Genomic DNA, 16177 nt, shown 5'->3' on the forward strand with positions numbered 1-16177 from the left:
GGAAAGTTACCCGGAGGTCTGAGGGGGGCTGTGCGGCCAGGAAAAGCCATCCGGCGCTAGTCCGGGGTGAGCCACGACAGGAGCCCCGCATCAGCGTCCTTCTAGTCGCCCGGGCACCGCAGGCGAGCCACGGCCGGGAGGGTGGCGGAGGGGACAGGCCGAAACTTGCTTCCCTAGACAAGCGGCATCCTGTGTGACTGCCCGACAGCATGGCTGGACGGATTAAGTGAGGCTCTCCCTCAGTCGCGCTGTTCATAATAAACTGTTGTAGCCGCTACATTCATTTCTGTGGGACACTGAAAGCTCTTGCCTTTGCCTGCGAGTAGTGACTTGGTTTGTGTCTATTTTAGATAGATCTCATTTAAATCAGCGCCCCCGCACACACTTTTATACGGAGGGGAAGGTGAGTAATGATTAAAAAGTAACTAGGTTGTTATCCATCCCGTGTACTGAATTCCTAGCAGTACTTTTTTTTCTGCTTCCATCTGGTCTAAAGGTGGTGCTTAAGTTACGTTGCTCTTAGCAACCGTCTTCAGGAATGCTTGTTCCTTTAGACATGGCTAAACGGGTCCATATATCATTGTGGGGTCTATTTTGCAATCAGTCCGATACATAATTATGACCGTGAATAGAGTGCTAAGACTGCCTGCAGTCTGGCACTGTCCGGCCGTCTGTCCTTCCACGAACCGGGATTCCTAACGGGCCCCGAGGGTTAGTCTCTAGGAGTCTGAGTTACATTCAGGGGTAACTGCATAAACAGACATCTTCTCGGCCACAGCACTAGCAAGCCTGTGTGTGTGAACTTTCCTTCTTTAGCATGGCATTTCCTCTGAATTTCCAGTCCAGTGTACCTGTAGAGACAACCCTGGAGAGGAGAGGTTTGGCAGTGGCTAGAATAATAAATAATTCCGAGGCTGAAAGGTAATACAGCGGGACTCTGGCATCCAGTGACATCGTGGTGCATGTACCAGGTTAACTACTCTGGTCACAGCTGACCAACGAGTTGTCCTCACTCCAGCGTTTGTAGCAGCGGAGTAGGAATTCCGCATCATGCTTTTTTTTGTCTTTCAAAAGAATTGTCTCCAACCCATCACTGAGCCTTAGAAGTAGAAAGGGAACAGTTGGTTAGTCTATTTTATTATGGAGAATGTTAAATGTGAGAGAGCACAAAGAAGATTTTTGCCCTGGTCATCCAGGCCTGTTGCACATCTATGTTTTAAGGAGTCTGGATTTAGCCTAGTCCAGATGTGGAGTGACTCTGTGACCACGAGAGAACTCTCACTCCTTCCCCAAAGGCTGACATCTCTGTCACTGTGTAGGGCATGGCGGGGAGGACGGAAGAATAGGGAGTGAGCTGTGAAAAAGCTTTCGTTATTTCTGAGGGGGAATGCCCCGCCTCCCCCTCCGGATTCCCGTGCTATCTGTCCCTTTGGGATGTCCTTGCGACCAGGAGGACGGGATGCCGTGGAGTCGTTCCCGAGAAGAAGCGAGAGCTGAGGAGATTCCCTCCAGAAGGCAGCCTGCCAGCCCCCGCTCTTCTTCCTCAGCCAGCAGCACTATGGCAACAGGGGAGAGCTTGAAGCCTGCCAGAACTGCAGCCCCCTCATTCCTTCTGTGCAAATTAGCCACCATGGATTCGCATTGTCCTTCCCACGGCTCCTCTTATGTTGGGACTAGCCGGCATGTCCTTTCTCTCCCTCTTTCTCGCTCTCAAACTACCTTTTAGCAACCACACAGGGAAGTCGAACGGCCTGGGCTATCTGTCAAATGCGGGAGGTTATTTCTGCCTGCGTCTTAAGGAGGAAATACGGGGAGAGGCTTGTACGATGGCATTGTTCCCTCCCCAGCGACACTTGCTCAGACACCTGGGCACCCGCCTGCTGCTGCTACTGGAGTTAGGCAACGTGGTATTCGGGCATCACACCTGCCGCCCTTCCTAAATGACACTTTGCTTCATGGGGCATGGGACCAAGCTCCCTCCCTTCTGTTTCTGAACAGTTTCCCATTATCAAGCCCAGGAAACGCTGGAGGTTAGGCTTGTGCATACGGTATTCGAGAGTGGCAAATGGGAACAGTCTTAAACCATTGCTGTGGATAAAAGGACAGGTCCCATCTTGATGAGGGAGAAAACAGCAGCCTAGTATTTGTCTCTCCGCGGTGCTAAGTGTGATTGAAACCTTTTCCTTATCACTTGGCACCGAACAAAAGCCAAAATACCTGACCACTGGCAGATCAGTTACTTTATCGGGGATCATGTTTCGTAGCTTTCTGATTCACTGCTCCTGTGTAAGCACAGACCCAGGGCAGCTGCTTCCAAGAAATGGTAGGGAACTCGACGGATCCAGAGCCCAGCCGAGCCACCCCTCTGCCCACTGCCACTGGGCAGGTCAGCCTGCCCTGGCCGGACTCAGCCTCTCGCCCCCCACCCCCCTTTTCCTAGGTCACCTCGATCTACCTTTAGCTCCTGAAAGCATCCCAACACCTTGTCCACGAAATTCTGAATTAACAAGCCATTAAGAGCTATCAGTCGTCAGTAATTGCTCACCTCTCTTTTCAGAAACCCACTCCTTGTCTTGCCCAAGGCAGTAAAATCCCGGGCTATTTAAACCCCCTCTTTTCCCACCTACTACTACGTGTCAGCTCTTTGAAGTCTGGAGTGCTCTAAAATGCCCTCATTTATTTAAACTGCCTGTTTCCGACCTCGTCTCTAGTCCTGTGATCAATTCGTCTCCTACAGTAAAGGTGTGAAGGGGGACCTGTGACTGGAAGGTGAAAGCCGTTTCCCCGTTGCATTTTCTCTCGGGTAACTCATTATTCGTGAGTGTGCTGAAAGACTAAAGACCTCCATTGCAGGGGGCTCAATAGCCTGATAAGTGATAACCCACTTTGTGTGATGTTTTATTTTCTTCAACACATTCAAGAAGGGTAAAGACAAGTAGGGGCCTAGTAGTAGTAGGGGACAAGTAGTTTTGACTTTTTGTTGCTTTGGAATTGCCTGACTTCAAGCAGATGAGAAAGGGAGCTGAATGCTTTGTGTTACAATAAACCGTAAAGGAAGGGTGTATGTGTGCGCATGTGCATGTGGCTTCTTGCAACTTAAAAGCAAAAGAAATTCAAGACAGAATGGAAAAAACTTTTCAAGGAACAAAGGGAGAGTTTTGAACTCTTACCAGAAACATTTCCTACTATTGATTACTTTTTTAATTTTTTTTTTCTAAAATAAAACCCTACACCAAAGCCTCACAAAGCCTAGCACTTTCCTGATGCCCTACATAAAACAAATAGCAAATCAAACCTTACATAATCATGTACTGTTTGGGACCTCGGAAAAAAATCCCTAATTTCTTAACTCCATTGTGGGAACCCCAAGAGGGGAATTGCTAGATGTCTGAGTCTTCCTCTGTGAAGATTTAGCACGGGTCTAATCTGACATACTTAGTTGAGCTTCTTTGTCTCAAACAGATTGAGTTTATCTCCATGTAATTGTTTTTACGAGTTCGAGTGTGGCAAAATCACAGAAGAGGCTGGCTTATTGCATCCACTGCTTGTGCAGTTGCCAGTGGGTGTCAAACCACACATTTCTGGGATTCTGGAGACCATTTTCAAAATGTAGCATTTAAAATCAGGGAAGTCACGGCACAGCAGTGGGAGCTAGTTCTGTGCAGAAGTGCATGAGACAAGAGTTCAAGTGAAAAATACCTGTTGGGTAATCTTAAAGGACTTGCAATAACTGTCCTGGATATGTATTCTCTTTCCTTTGGATTTTGCATTGACATCCTTTTAGTGGAAGGAGGTAAGCTTTATGTCTGTATTTGAGAGAAATGAGAAAATTTACGTATCTGATTTAAGTGGGGAAGGCAGTCTGCCTTCAACTCGAGAGTGCAAAGAAAATCTGCAAGCCAAACACTTGAGGCAGCCCTCGGGGGTCCGTGTCTTGGCAAGTCCAGCATTCAGAGCCAATGAAAAATTTACTACCAAGGACAAGAAGCTTTCGATATCTATTAACATCCTCACAGAGAGGAGTTCAAATCAGTCTTATAAACAACAACAGAAATCTTTCAAAGAAGAGTAAGGTTAAGAGCCTCGGGAAAGCAGCAAGGAGGTGAGAAGCATTGTTATTGACTGGTCTAGATTAAACAGCACAGAGGAAGATTTCAATTTGATAACGTCACAACCCTTCCTGTTTTTCTTTGCTGCTTCTGCTGACAATTTTGTAAGGTAATTAAATTGGCTGATTGAAGTCACAGTGGTCATGGGGCGATAAAGACCGTTTGGATTTAATGGAATTTAGAAACAACGGTGCGCTGCACACAACTCTTACAGAACGAGAATTTTAATGACTCATTCAGGGTGCTGACTACATAGAACGTCCTGGATGAGTTTAATTGAAAGGGCAAAGCAGATTAGCTGTATACAGTCTTTATTGCACTAGATAGGGGAATTAGAATTATCCTTTTAAAAGACTCATTATTACATTATCAAGATTTAATGTAGGTTAAGAAAGCTTTCATCCGTGTGGGCTTTCTGGAATATCCCCAGATCCTTTCACCCAGCGTTTGGAACACCAATAGCCTTATAAAATGATTTTCACACAATTGTCTGATAGCTTGGATGCTGGGAGTATAACATACTTCTTACTGACTGCTACTTGTCTTTTGAAAAAATGCAAAGTTCAAGTAACACCTCCAATTTAAATGTGGTTGCTGAATGAAATGGTTTCTGCCACCAGAGATAAGAAACTAGAGAAAAAGAGATTTTTTCTAAACTCAAATATTAGAGAGTTGTTCCATTTATTTATGTATTTATTTTATACTAGAGAAAATCCCCTAGATTTAAAAAAAAGCAAACCAAACGTTTTGTAGTCATTGTAAATAAAGCAGGTCTTTGTCCCCTACTTAAAATATTTACCTTGCCTGTTTCTGAGTTTTAACCTTCATCCTCTTTAATCTCTTTCAGAGGAACAATTATTAGAAGGTCTGTCAATAATGCAAAATAGAAATTAGAAGGTGTCTTATTTCCATAGTCCTCAATCTGCAAGGCAAATTAATTTTTCCCGAATAAACTTTTTATAATGTGATGCTGTAATGTATGTTGGAAGATTAGATTAAACAATATGATAACATAATGACATAATGTCATTATGCTGTCACATCTTAATTGGAATATGGAGAATCAAAGATCACTGTCATATTAATACTTTTAATTTTGTGTGTGTCCTGTGCCATCCATGTTGTGTTCTTCCCTCTCTTCCACGCCCCCTCCTCCCCACGAAGTCTTTTGATTCCTTTGTTATATAGTAATAATTGTCTTAGGCACCTTCAGTTTAAATAGCCAAAGCTTTCAGTAATGCAAAGAGCAGAGAACAAACATGTGATGATTGCTATTCCAATACTGGAGTTCAGCCAGCTTTGGATAAAGTAGATGGTACAGTAATGTTGTGTAAAATACTAATCAAACTCAAAAATATATTCTAAACTTCTTTAAAAAGCAACTATTCTGAATTAAAACACACAATTTTTTTTCCTTTGGGCAAAAATCAGAAGTAAACCATGTGTGCAGTGCTCGTGACTGCTCTTTTGTATATTACCTGCAAAGATACTCTTGCATCAAGATTTGCAAGTGACTTGGATTAACCGTGATTCAGATTTCCTTGAACGTTATTCTTGTAATCCAAAACCCTATTGAAATGCATCTAAGAATGTGTTTGGTAGGCTGCTTTGAAATGAAATACACATTGTTAGATAATATATTTTTTTGAAGTGTTTCCATTTCTAGGTGTTTCTGCCTGGGATTTAGAAAAACAGGTTCCCTGCTAGTATTGTGAGTGGAGTCTAGGGTAGGGGTAGTTAAAAGCATAGCTACACTGTAGTGCTTAGATTATAAAGTTTGCTCTTGCTTCACAATAAGCATTTTTATTATCAATGCATTGGAAGGTAAATTTGTTTGTGGGTCTTAGAGAATTTCGACTTTAGAGAAATACACTAATCTGGAAGTCCTCATTTCTGTCTTAAAATTAAACTTCTAGTCTAAGCCACGCCTTATGGCTCCTCTGCAGTATTTACAGAGTGAAAGAGGCAGAAGGATTAGACAAATTTGACTTAGGCTGGATAATTCTTACGTGGCTAAAGTGAGACTAGATGAACCATGCCTCTCATGGATCAGCAATATGGAGAAAGTCAAAGTGGCTTGAGTAGGGCTTTTTGTTTTCTCCTCAGGTTTTAGTGTTTATTACCATACACTGAACTCATTTTCTCAGGTGGAAATTTAAAAGGGAAAGATTAATATATTAATGGCTCAACAGTTTCTTCTTGACATGAAAAAACAAAAAATGCTGAAACAGAGACTGCTCACCCATTCTGCTAAAAACTTGCCAGCAAATGAGTGGTGCTTGTTTTCACAATATGTAATCATAATTAGTCCTGTAAATAAGGACTTGTCTGTGAACATATATTTAACTGATTACTTACTCTACAGAAGTTTATTGAGTAAAGATTATCAAGCTTGCTTCAATAGGTGCAGATCTACTTCACTTTGGAAGAGCATTCCATCTTCACATTTAGCTCTTTCTGTGTCTCCAGGAAAATATTTCAAATTAAGAGTCACATTTCTCCAAATGTAAAAATAACTATTACTCTAAAATAGTTTTTGTCATTAGGTAACTGATACTTAATTTAAAAACCACTTTTCATTGCATATAAACAATTAGAAGGTAATAATCTGGGTAAATTTATTAAGAATTAGTTTATAACTGAACTTGCCATCCATTTGGGCTTTTGTCTTTCTCTAGGAGCTAAAGATATACCAACTATTTCGATCAGTTCAAGAGCTAAACATACATCAGTTATATCAATCAACTCACATTTATGATGTTATTTAAAAGTTGCACAATTAGGACATGATTTACCAAAGAGTCTGTAATTAAAATAATTACACTAGTAAGCCTGAAACATTTACAAGAAAATCTGAGTCTCGTAGGTCATAATGGTAAAATTTGACTTTCAGTATTTTTAAGCATGCAAGTAAATATTTTCAGTCCTGCCTCAACATTCCACAATACAAAACTTTGAAGAAACTAGTTATTTTACTTGGAAACCAATTAATTCTTCTATTCCTACCCCTATTTTCAGTCAGTGCTCAATCATCAGTCAATACCAACTACCTAGATTGTCAGAGATGTACAGTCCTTGATGGTTTAGTTTGTTTTTATTTTTATACCATAAATTATATGATACCTTGTAAAGTTTTATATATATACATATACATATACTTATCTTATATGTAGCTATTCAGAAGTACAATCAGGAAAAGGTTTTTCATAGAGAGGGTGGTTGGGCATTGGAACAGGATCCTCAGGGAAGTGGTCACAGCATCAAACCTGACAGAGTTCAAGAAGCATTTGGACAATGCTCTCAGACACACGATGTGACTCTTGAGGTGTCCTGTGCAGGGCCAGGAGCTGGGTTTGATGATCCTAGTAGGTTCCTTCCAACTCAGCATAGTCTATGATTTTATAATTTATGGATCAAATACTGAAATAAGATAACTTGCAGTATACTTTAGGTCTGATTCTTCTCTACCTTTCTGTAGCTGTAAGTTGCAGGATACTACATAGAAAAAGACTGGTTTAGATCTCTCTAATGCTAAAACTAAGTAATTATGTTAAAGTCCACAGAAATGTGTCTGTTTATCCTAGCTATTTTAATTGTCTGTATGAATTGGTGAATGATTAGGTCCATAACGATGCTGAAAACAGTGCTCTTCTAGTCAAACCATCTGTGCTGGTTAACATTAACTAAGGAGCTCATTCCAGAACCTGTCTTTCCTTGACACTTTTTTTCCCAATTGTCTTTTAAATCACACCACAGTTTTTTTATGCCTAACTTTGTCATTCACTTATTGACCTTAATAATATTTATCCATCTATCCATAAACAAATTCAACATGAAAGAAAATAATTTTGACTGATGGTTGTTTTTTTCAAGTTGAAAAGGGTATACTCACTGGTTAATGCCGTTCAGTATTAGCAGTACAACTTGTTCCACTGATCAAACACTGCAGTTACAACACAATTAGAAACATTGTACTATGTAGAAGTACATGTAAATAACAGTAATGAACATGAAGATTACATATTCTGTAAGAAAAAAGAATTTTTTAAAGCAATAACTTCATTGTTAATTTGCAACATTTATCCTACAATGAAGGAAATCTTTAAAAGAAATTCCATTTACTTATTCATTAAGGAATTGGGTAAAAAGTTACATTAGGAAAATTAATAACACATGGAGTACTTTAAATCAGGGGAATTAATTTTCTTTTAAAATGATTCAACAGTGATTTTTGGTTTTTTATACAATAATGAAAATGTATATTCACATTTTGTGCATTTTAATAACTGAAAATTAAAAAAAATCATACAAACCTTTAATAAATTATTAGCATGCATTTGTATATTATACTTACATTCATTATTCTTGCTTCATATCCTGTCACTAGTGACTGCTCATAGCCATTTTGAGGGCAAGTCTGGAATTCTTTCTTTTAAAACAATATGTCAAGTACTTGAGGGAGTGTGTCTGGCTAATGTTGAAAAACTGTGCTTTTGAATCAGTCCCTTTTCAAAGCTAACAGTTTTTTGGTGTTTTCCTTCATACCTTGGGGTGCTGATCTATTTTAGACAATGAACTACTTGGACATGCTCCCAGATATCCCTGACTACGCTATTCTCTTTGGTGTTTTGAAAGAAAAAAAAAGAAGTTGATTGGCAGGATGTAAGTGGTTTGAGAAAAATAATGCAGATAAATTCAAGGTCATCAGTGTTGAAAAAATAAGAGAAAGGAACTGAAAGGTGTCAATGAAATAAGCACTGTTTACATACAAAGACCATTTACGACTGTGCGACTAGTAAGATTTTTGTTTCTGTCCAGTTAATATCAAAAGTAAAGATAACATTTGACAAAATGATCCAATAATACCAAAAGAAAACATAGCTTTATTTTTTTAAGCTAAGAATTTGCTTAGTTAAATCCCTTTGCTTGTTACTGAATATTGAGTATGATGTTTACATAAAGAGCAGAAACATAGTTAAATAATCTGTTCATGCCTAGATTTGATCTTAGCCCTGGAGAAAACATGCAAGGGGTCAGTTCAGGAGAATTGGTAAGCCCTGTGCATGCCTCATCTGTAAGTAACTGAGGAAAGAAAATGGAACTATGTCAAAGATACATGTGACTTCCTTTCAGTAGTGCTATATGTATTTGTTAGAATGTCCTTGAGAAGGAAAGACTATAAAATATGAGTGTTATTAAGGCTTATCTCTTCAGATCTCAGCAGACTCTATCATTCTCGACATTCAATATGCCTGAAGAAACTTACTGTGTGACTGTGATATGGCTAAGAAAAATGTGTTCAAAAATGCATTAAATCAGATTTCCTAATGTCTTTTCAAACCTGCCTAAAAAATGAAAAATCACATTTAAAGACCAAATCAACATTAGCCAGTCATAACATCTTCAGTGTTGCCCATAGGTGACCTTTTGTGTCTAGACATTGGAGATTTCAAATTGAGCTGTACCTTTGCATTATTCTATGATCGTCAATGTTCATTAAGCACTACATTTGTGGGAATTTAAGGTAAGACTATACCATGTTCTTATATAAAGAGTGTTGGTTGCTTTCCACAGCACTTTTTGCTGTTTTCATTCATGGAAAGATACTTGAGTTGGATAAAGCTGTTGTATTTATCTGTCGTGTGGGTGCAGGAGCTCTGTTCACTTTGATTTCCTCTCCTGACTGTAATCTTATAGTTTGTAAAAAATTTGCAACATGTGTTTTTGGAAGCTTTCCCCTCCGCCCCTAGCCCACCCCTGTTCCTTCAATTTTCCACAGATCACTGGTGTCCTACTAATCAGAACCCGTCTGATGGTTATAGGGATAGAAAACTAAAAGCTCTCTGTCACCTACTTCACTGTTTATATACTCAAAAAAGTAAACTGCAATATTTTCACTAATCCATATTAACAATAAATTGTTGGACTTTTGATGATAAGTCCCTTTTACTTACTTTTTTGACAATCATTTGAGTTGTCAAAGGTGTTCTTTTTGACTTGAACAAAGGAATAGTCAGCAACAGTTTCACAAGTAAGCCCTGTGTGAACGTGTACATATACACATATTTTTATGCTGTGGTGACCCAAATGCAGAAAAAAAAAGTGAGAGTGTGTCTCCTTTGCTGGAGTTGTTGTTAACGTAAACCAGGAGAAATGCCTGAGGGTGCATCAGGGGTCTTTGATGGAAGGACTCTTAAGGATCATCCATCTGCTTCCTGACAAGTAGTGTGAGCCTGGGATAGCAAAGAGCTGTGAAGGTGGTAGAATCTGTTCTCATAGGGTGTGATCTTCATGAATATTTTCAAAGTGGTCCCGAAAACAAACAAAAAAAAATTCAAGCAAGAAGCCATGAAATTTAACAAAAACCCACACAAAGTCAAGCATATTTATGACAGAAAAAGAAAAAGGAACACTTTATAATTTTATGCTCTAGGAAAGATAAACTAAATTCTGTGAATGAAGCTATGGATATATATGTGCTCCTATGCATACAACACCCCCTTCCAACTACTAAAAATGTAGAAATGGTGTTTGTTAAAACATCAACTCAATTTGCCATGGAACAATATTCTTGGTGAAAGGGAAATCTGTCGCAATGCTTCTGAAATCTTCATTTAGAGATGATTTTCCTCTGTGAGACCCATAGCAACTTCCTTTCACTACTCTTTTAAGAGGAGGTAATTGTGCCAATTTACTGGTTTCAACTAGGAGTACTGTAAATCAGTAGAGCATAGTAAAGTTCATTTCTGCTACAGTTTAATGTATTCCTAGGCAGGTAGAATAAAACTATAGCAGTGCAACAAACCTCTAGGTAGGTTTTCTGGGTTTCCATTTTAAGGAGTCTCGGTATGCTGAGGATCAGCATTTAGGTCTTTGCTGTTAAATTAGGGGAACTCCTGAGGAGGCAAAAGAGTCTTTATTACTTCCATATTTGACCTCCTTATTTCATCAGACACCTCTTCCACAAATGCTTACCCACATGGATAACTTCACAAATACAGTTAATAGGTGGAAAGCCACAGGAGATTTTATTTCCATGAATCATCCCATTGAACCATAATTTTAAAAACCAAGAAGCTGAAGGAAGTATGAACATATTAGCTTGTTTTAGAGTTCATATAGGTCTGACACTGAAGTAATCAATGGAAGCTCATTTTGTTTATTTTGTCAGAAAACAAACACACTGATAACCACAAAATATTGGCTTTGGTGTCACCCTAAAGATAGTTGAACTGTTATGCTAAGCAAATTGAAAGGAAAAATATAAAAGGGTTAGTCTAGGTTTTAATGAAATTTCAAAAATATTTTCTACCAGGGCGGGCAAAGGACATGAGTATACTGAGATTTGCAGATGCTTTCTGAGTTCTGAAATGCCCTATGCTAAGTACAGTTTTAAATTATTTTATATATATATATATATATATATATAAAATATATATTGGTCACTACACTCACAAATATTCCCATTGATATCTTTCTGCAAAAAGACAAATGAGCTACATTTCCACGACCTTACTTCAGAACTACATTTCTACAACTTTTCCTGCTGCAGGGCTGAATGTCTTTGGCTGAATATTGCTTTACCAAGTATTTATTTTACCGTGTTCCACTACTATTTCATATTCTTCCTTGCTATATGACATTTGCTATTGTTATTTCAACATTTATGCAGAATAAAGAGTTGATTTAAAAAATTAAAGTCATCACTGGAGATCCCCAGGTAAAATACTAAACTGAGTCACTTATCTGCAGTTCGTGTCAGCAGTGAAGTGTATGCCTGTGGATATGAAGAGATGTGGATGATGGTGTTTCTAGCTACACAAGCGTATATACAATTTGGCAGTTTCTTATATTACTTCTCTCAAATTAGGAATGTGTTTAACTGGGGTAAAAATGGGCAAAAGTCTGTAGGAAACTTGGAAGTAAGTGTACTTCAGCTTTTTTTTTTTTTTTTTTTAAACAAATCAAACAAATAATTAAAAACGGTCAACAAACCCCAAAACTAAAACGCATCTCAAAACAAACCCAAACTTTCTTTACTTCTGGAAATTGATACTACTGATTTAGAGACTCATTTAGAAAAAGTAAAATTTTAAGAGTGCAGAAACTACAGAGCATAGTTTCATGCTGTAATCAAACACTGTTGCTGAGAAAAGTAAAATTGTCACAAAAAAAAGAACCATTGGCCATTGTTAAATAAGTAGATAATTTTGATCATTACCTCTATGGGAGATAATTTATTATTCAAAATAATCCCACAACTGCCCAGGGGCTGTTTAGAGCTCAAGGCCCAGAAAGATAAGCAGCTCACTGAGTGAGCTGAGTCTACAGAAAAAAGTAATATTATTTCTTTTTTCAGGATTGTAATGGCAAAAGTGAAAAAGATGTTGGTGTTTTACTAAGGACACTGTTTATGTACTTTAAGCATTACATGTACAAAGAACTTGGAATTTTCATCCATGTGCCAAGATTCTCCATGTACCAGTTTTTTAGAAATATTTCCTTTGGACAAAAGAAAGAAGAACTATAAGTATAGCCATGTATAAAACTGATGACACAATTATGAGATGATTCATTACAAATAAATCTCAAACAACCTTGTTCAAAGATTTTGTGTTATCGATTTGATTTATCTGTTCTTGAAATAGATCTTCCACAATCTTCCTTGTTTGGCTGGATACAACTCCACTAAACAGCTAAATGTTGCTAATGATAAGACAATCGCAAAAGAGAGAAACTTCAATTATGTTAAAACAAAATATTACTTTTAAAGACCACACATTTAAACAAGTACCCTACCTGAACGACAGCCAGTGGTTCTTGGGAATCTACCAATCATCATGGGCAGTTATTTTTTAGGAAGTTGATAACTGCTGAAAATTTATCAAAGACAAAAATTAAATCAATAAAGTTATCTTAAAAAAAAGAATGCTGGTCAGTCATATTCTGCAATTGGATTTTGTGTTACTTTTTACAGATGCATCTGTTGAATTACGACTGGAAAGATTGTGTCTCAGAACTGGTGTTTCACTTTTGTGTTACTTTTCAGAACATTCTGATATCTATCTTAATCCTGCTTAATAATGATAATAGTAACAACAACAACGACAACAACAGCAATAATAGTAATAATAATAATAACAAATTCAATTTCTAACATTTTTCTGCTATAAAATTCCTGCATGTACTTTGCAAAGCATTATAATCGCATTGTAACAATAGTCATCATAGATCATAGGATTCCATATGAAGTGATAGATAAGAAAAAAGCCCACACAGAAAATCAAACATTTTTTAAGTCCTGCTTTTATTTACAAAAATATTAGATAAATATTGTATTATGTTCCTCCCAAATTAGTGTACACATATTGGTAATTGCAAGACATCCTTTTAGATCTGATCAAATGACAAATAAGTATTTGCCTGTGTATAAAACCAGATTTTATAAATTAAAATAACCATAGTTATTAGTGTAATAACCATAGTTTTCATTTAATGATCTTATAATTTGGATTTAAAAACTTTTGGCTTTTAAATTTGAGTAAGCTTGGAATCTGTGGTTGGATTTTTTGTAGGTTTTCTTTAGGGTTTTTTGGTTGTTGTTTGTGTGTTTGGGGTTTTTTTGTGTTTGGTTTGATTTTTTTTTTTGAGCCATAATAACATAATAATATTTCCTTTATTAAATGAAATTCTTCAAGCTTGGTTTTGAGTCAACATTTTGAGGAATCTGTCAATATGAATGAGGTGCCTATTTTCTGATAAACTTAAATATTGCTGCATTTTTTCTCCCCTAATCTGGTTACAATAACTTTTTTCAGTGTTTGCACAAATAATCTTGAATTCTTACACTTGAATATGTTTTCCACACCTGCTATTTGTGCTTGGGCATGCACTTGAAGATGCAGTCACTCTGCTGCATAGACCATTTCACTGTTTTTCTGAGAGGACAAAACTCCTGAAACTTATTGTTTAACATTAATCCTTCCTCATTTTTTTCAGTGATGTGGTATTTGGATGAGGAAATCAGTACGTATGATAGTAGTTGATTTTACTGCTGCTTTGTTATCAAAGCTTGTCTTCACTCAGGCTTGACATATTGAATCTCTGACTGCTGGGAGATGGGTTTTCCCTTGCGTTTTAACGCTGTGTTGTTGAAACAACCTCAAAGTCAGGTAGTCTTCTTGCAGGACATTTTATATCTGGAAAAAAAGCAGTAAACAGAAAAGGTTGTCTATTAAGGAATCTAAGCGTTGAAGGACTAATTGTCAGGAATCAGGAAATGTTAATGATGAGTTTAAATACAGATTTGCTGGGTAATACGAAATTTCTGTACTAAATCCTGTTTATACTTTTTTATTTCTGCAATAATTTTGAGTATTTAAATTTTTAAAGGAAAAAACCAGCCAGTACTTTGTATTTCAGATTATTTTGTAACTAGTCAAATGACAAGTATATTAAGCATTTGTATACATTGCACATATTTTTATATCTATCTATCTATACACATATCTATCTATATATATAATATTTTATAAACTTTTACATACAGAGATTAAAATCATCAGCTAAAGTGACTTTTATATGCAGTATATACTTGTGCAATAACCTTGATCCACAAGTTGACCCAGAACACCTAATTATCTTATATAGGGACTTCAAATTACTCTCCTCTCATACAGTAAAATTCTCTTCCTGAATCCTGAATTTGGACTAGAGTTTCCCTACTTAAATCAAGACTCACAAAAGACCACACCGTAGGCCAGTTATTATTTTATACAGTTCTAGAGATGTCAATAAGTGTTTTGCATCTTATCAAGCACCAGGAAAGACTGCATACTGTGACCTGATTTTTAAGACTGTTGAGCACTTGTTATTCCTATTCATAGGGATCCATGGGAAGTGGCAGCACTTTACAATGACTCTTAAGTAGGTATGTGGGACTTTGCAACAGAAAATTTAAATCTGAAGGTTTTACATTGCTTGAATATATTGTAATTAATTTTTCTGCTTCCTGCTAAAGTGATCAGATCTGCTCACTTATAAGCTTGTCTGGCCTCAGTAATGGCTGGATAATATCAGAATGTTTCAAAAACTGTTTTTACTGTTAAATCTCTTTCACAGGTGGCCTAGTGTATGGAAAAAAAGGAAAAAGTAGCATACATGATTAAAATTGGTTATGCAATTTATTAGGGCAATTAGGTAATTTTTATTTAACCTAGGATAGTCCTTTATGTTTACAGGCTTGTCTTAGAAAAGTGTACCCTACATTGCTACATGAACTGTGAAACAAAACAACGCCGCAAAGATGCTTAAATCTGGTTACTTGAGAGTAGTTAAATACCTATCTACTTATCATTACAGCATTCAATGACTTACAGACTGTAATGAATGCCTTCAATAACACCAAAGCTAAATATTCACAGAAATATTAAAAACTTTGCCTTATATCTTAACTTCACAAATTATGATTAGAAGCTTAATGCAATTTCCAGCTTCAGAAAAGATTCTACAATTTCCATGCTAAATGTACAAGGATATATTCAAATAACATAATTGGTTTACAAGAAATCAAAGCGAGTATTGTGGACGCTTTCACTTAGTGTATGTTTCATAAAATAAATGTCATTTTGAAGCGTATATATCAAACCAAAACAGATGGATCCTGAAACAAAGCATATGGATTTACATATGCTCGAATGTTCTTTAGAATGAACCTCCTATGAGTCATGATATACAATTGTTGGGAAATAAAACATGCTCTCCTTGTAGAGTTACATTTGTTGACTTTTTAGATATTACTGGAAATATAGATTTCAAAACAAAAAATTTACTTTTAAAACATAAAATCAGTGACGGCTGGGAAATCACTTGCAATGTTTTCAACAGTACTTTCATTAAGAAGTTTCCAGTATATCTACAGAGACATCATATGAAGAGAACTTGTTTATTTCTGTTCTTAATCTGGCTGAAATGTAGGCAGCAAAATTTGAAATGCAAGCATTTGTTTTCACTTTCGGAATGTGTTACTATTCTGTGACTATTTTTGGTTGTTTTCCTCTTATCTTGAT

At 37.0% G+C, this 16177-nt stretch overlaps 1 protein-coding gene across 1 annotated transcript in view; it reads left to right on the forward strand.

Moving 5' to 3' along the window:
• The window catches only part of LOC127466854 (glutamate receptor ionotropic, kainate 2), a 246679-nt gene that overhangs the window by 6740 nt on the left and 223762 nt on the right, over positions 1 to 16177 (forward strand). The window lies entirely within an intron of this gene.

Source organism: Manacus candei, unplaced genomic scaffold, assembly GCF_025592945.1.
Source record: "Manacus candei isolate 608988 ecotype Guabito, Panama unplaced genomic scaffold, ASM2559294v1 h1tg000011l, whole genome shotgun sequence".
Classification (NCBI taxonomy): domain Eukaryota; kingdom Metazoa; phylum Chordata; class Aves; order Passeriformes; family Pipridae; genus Manacus; species Manacus candei.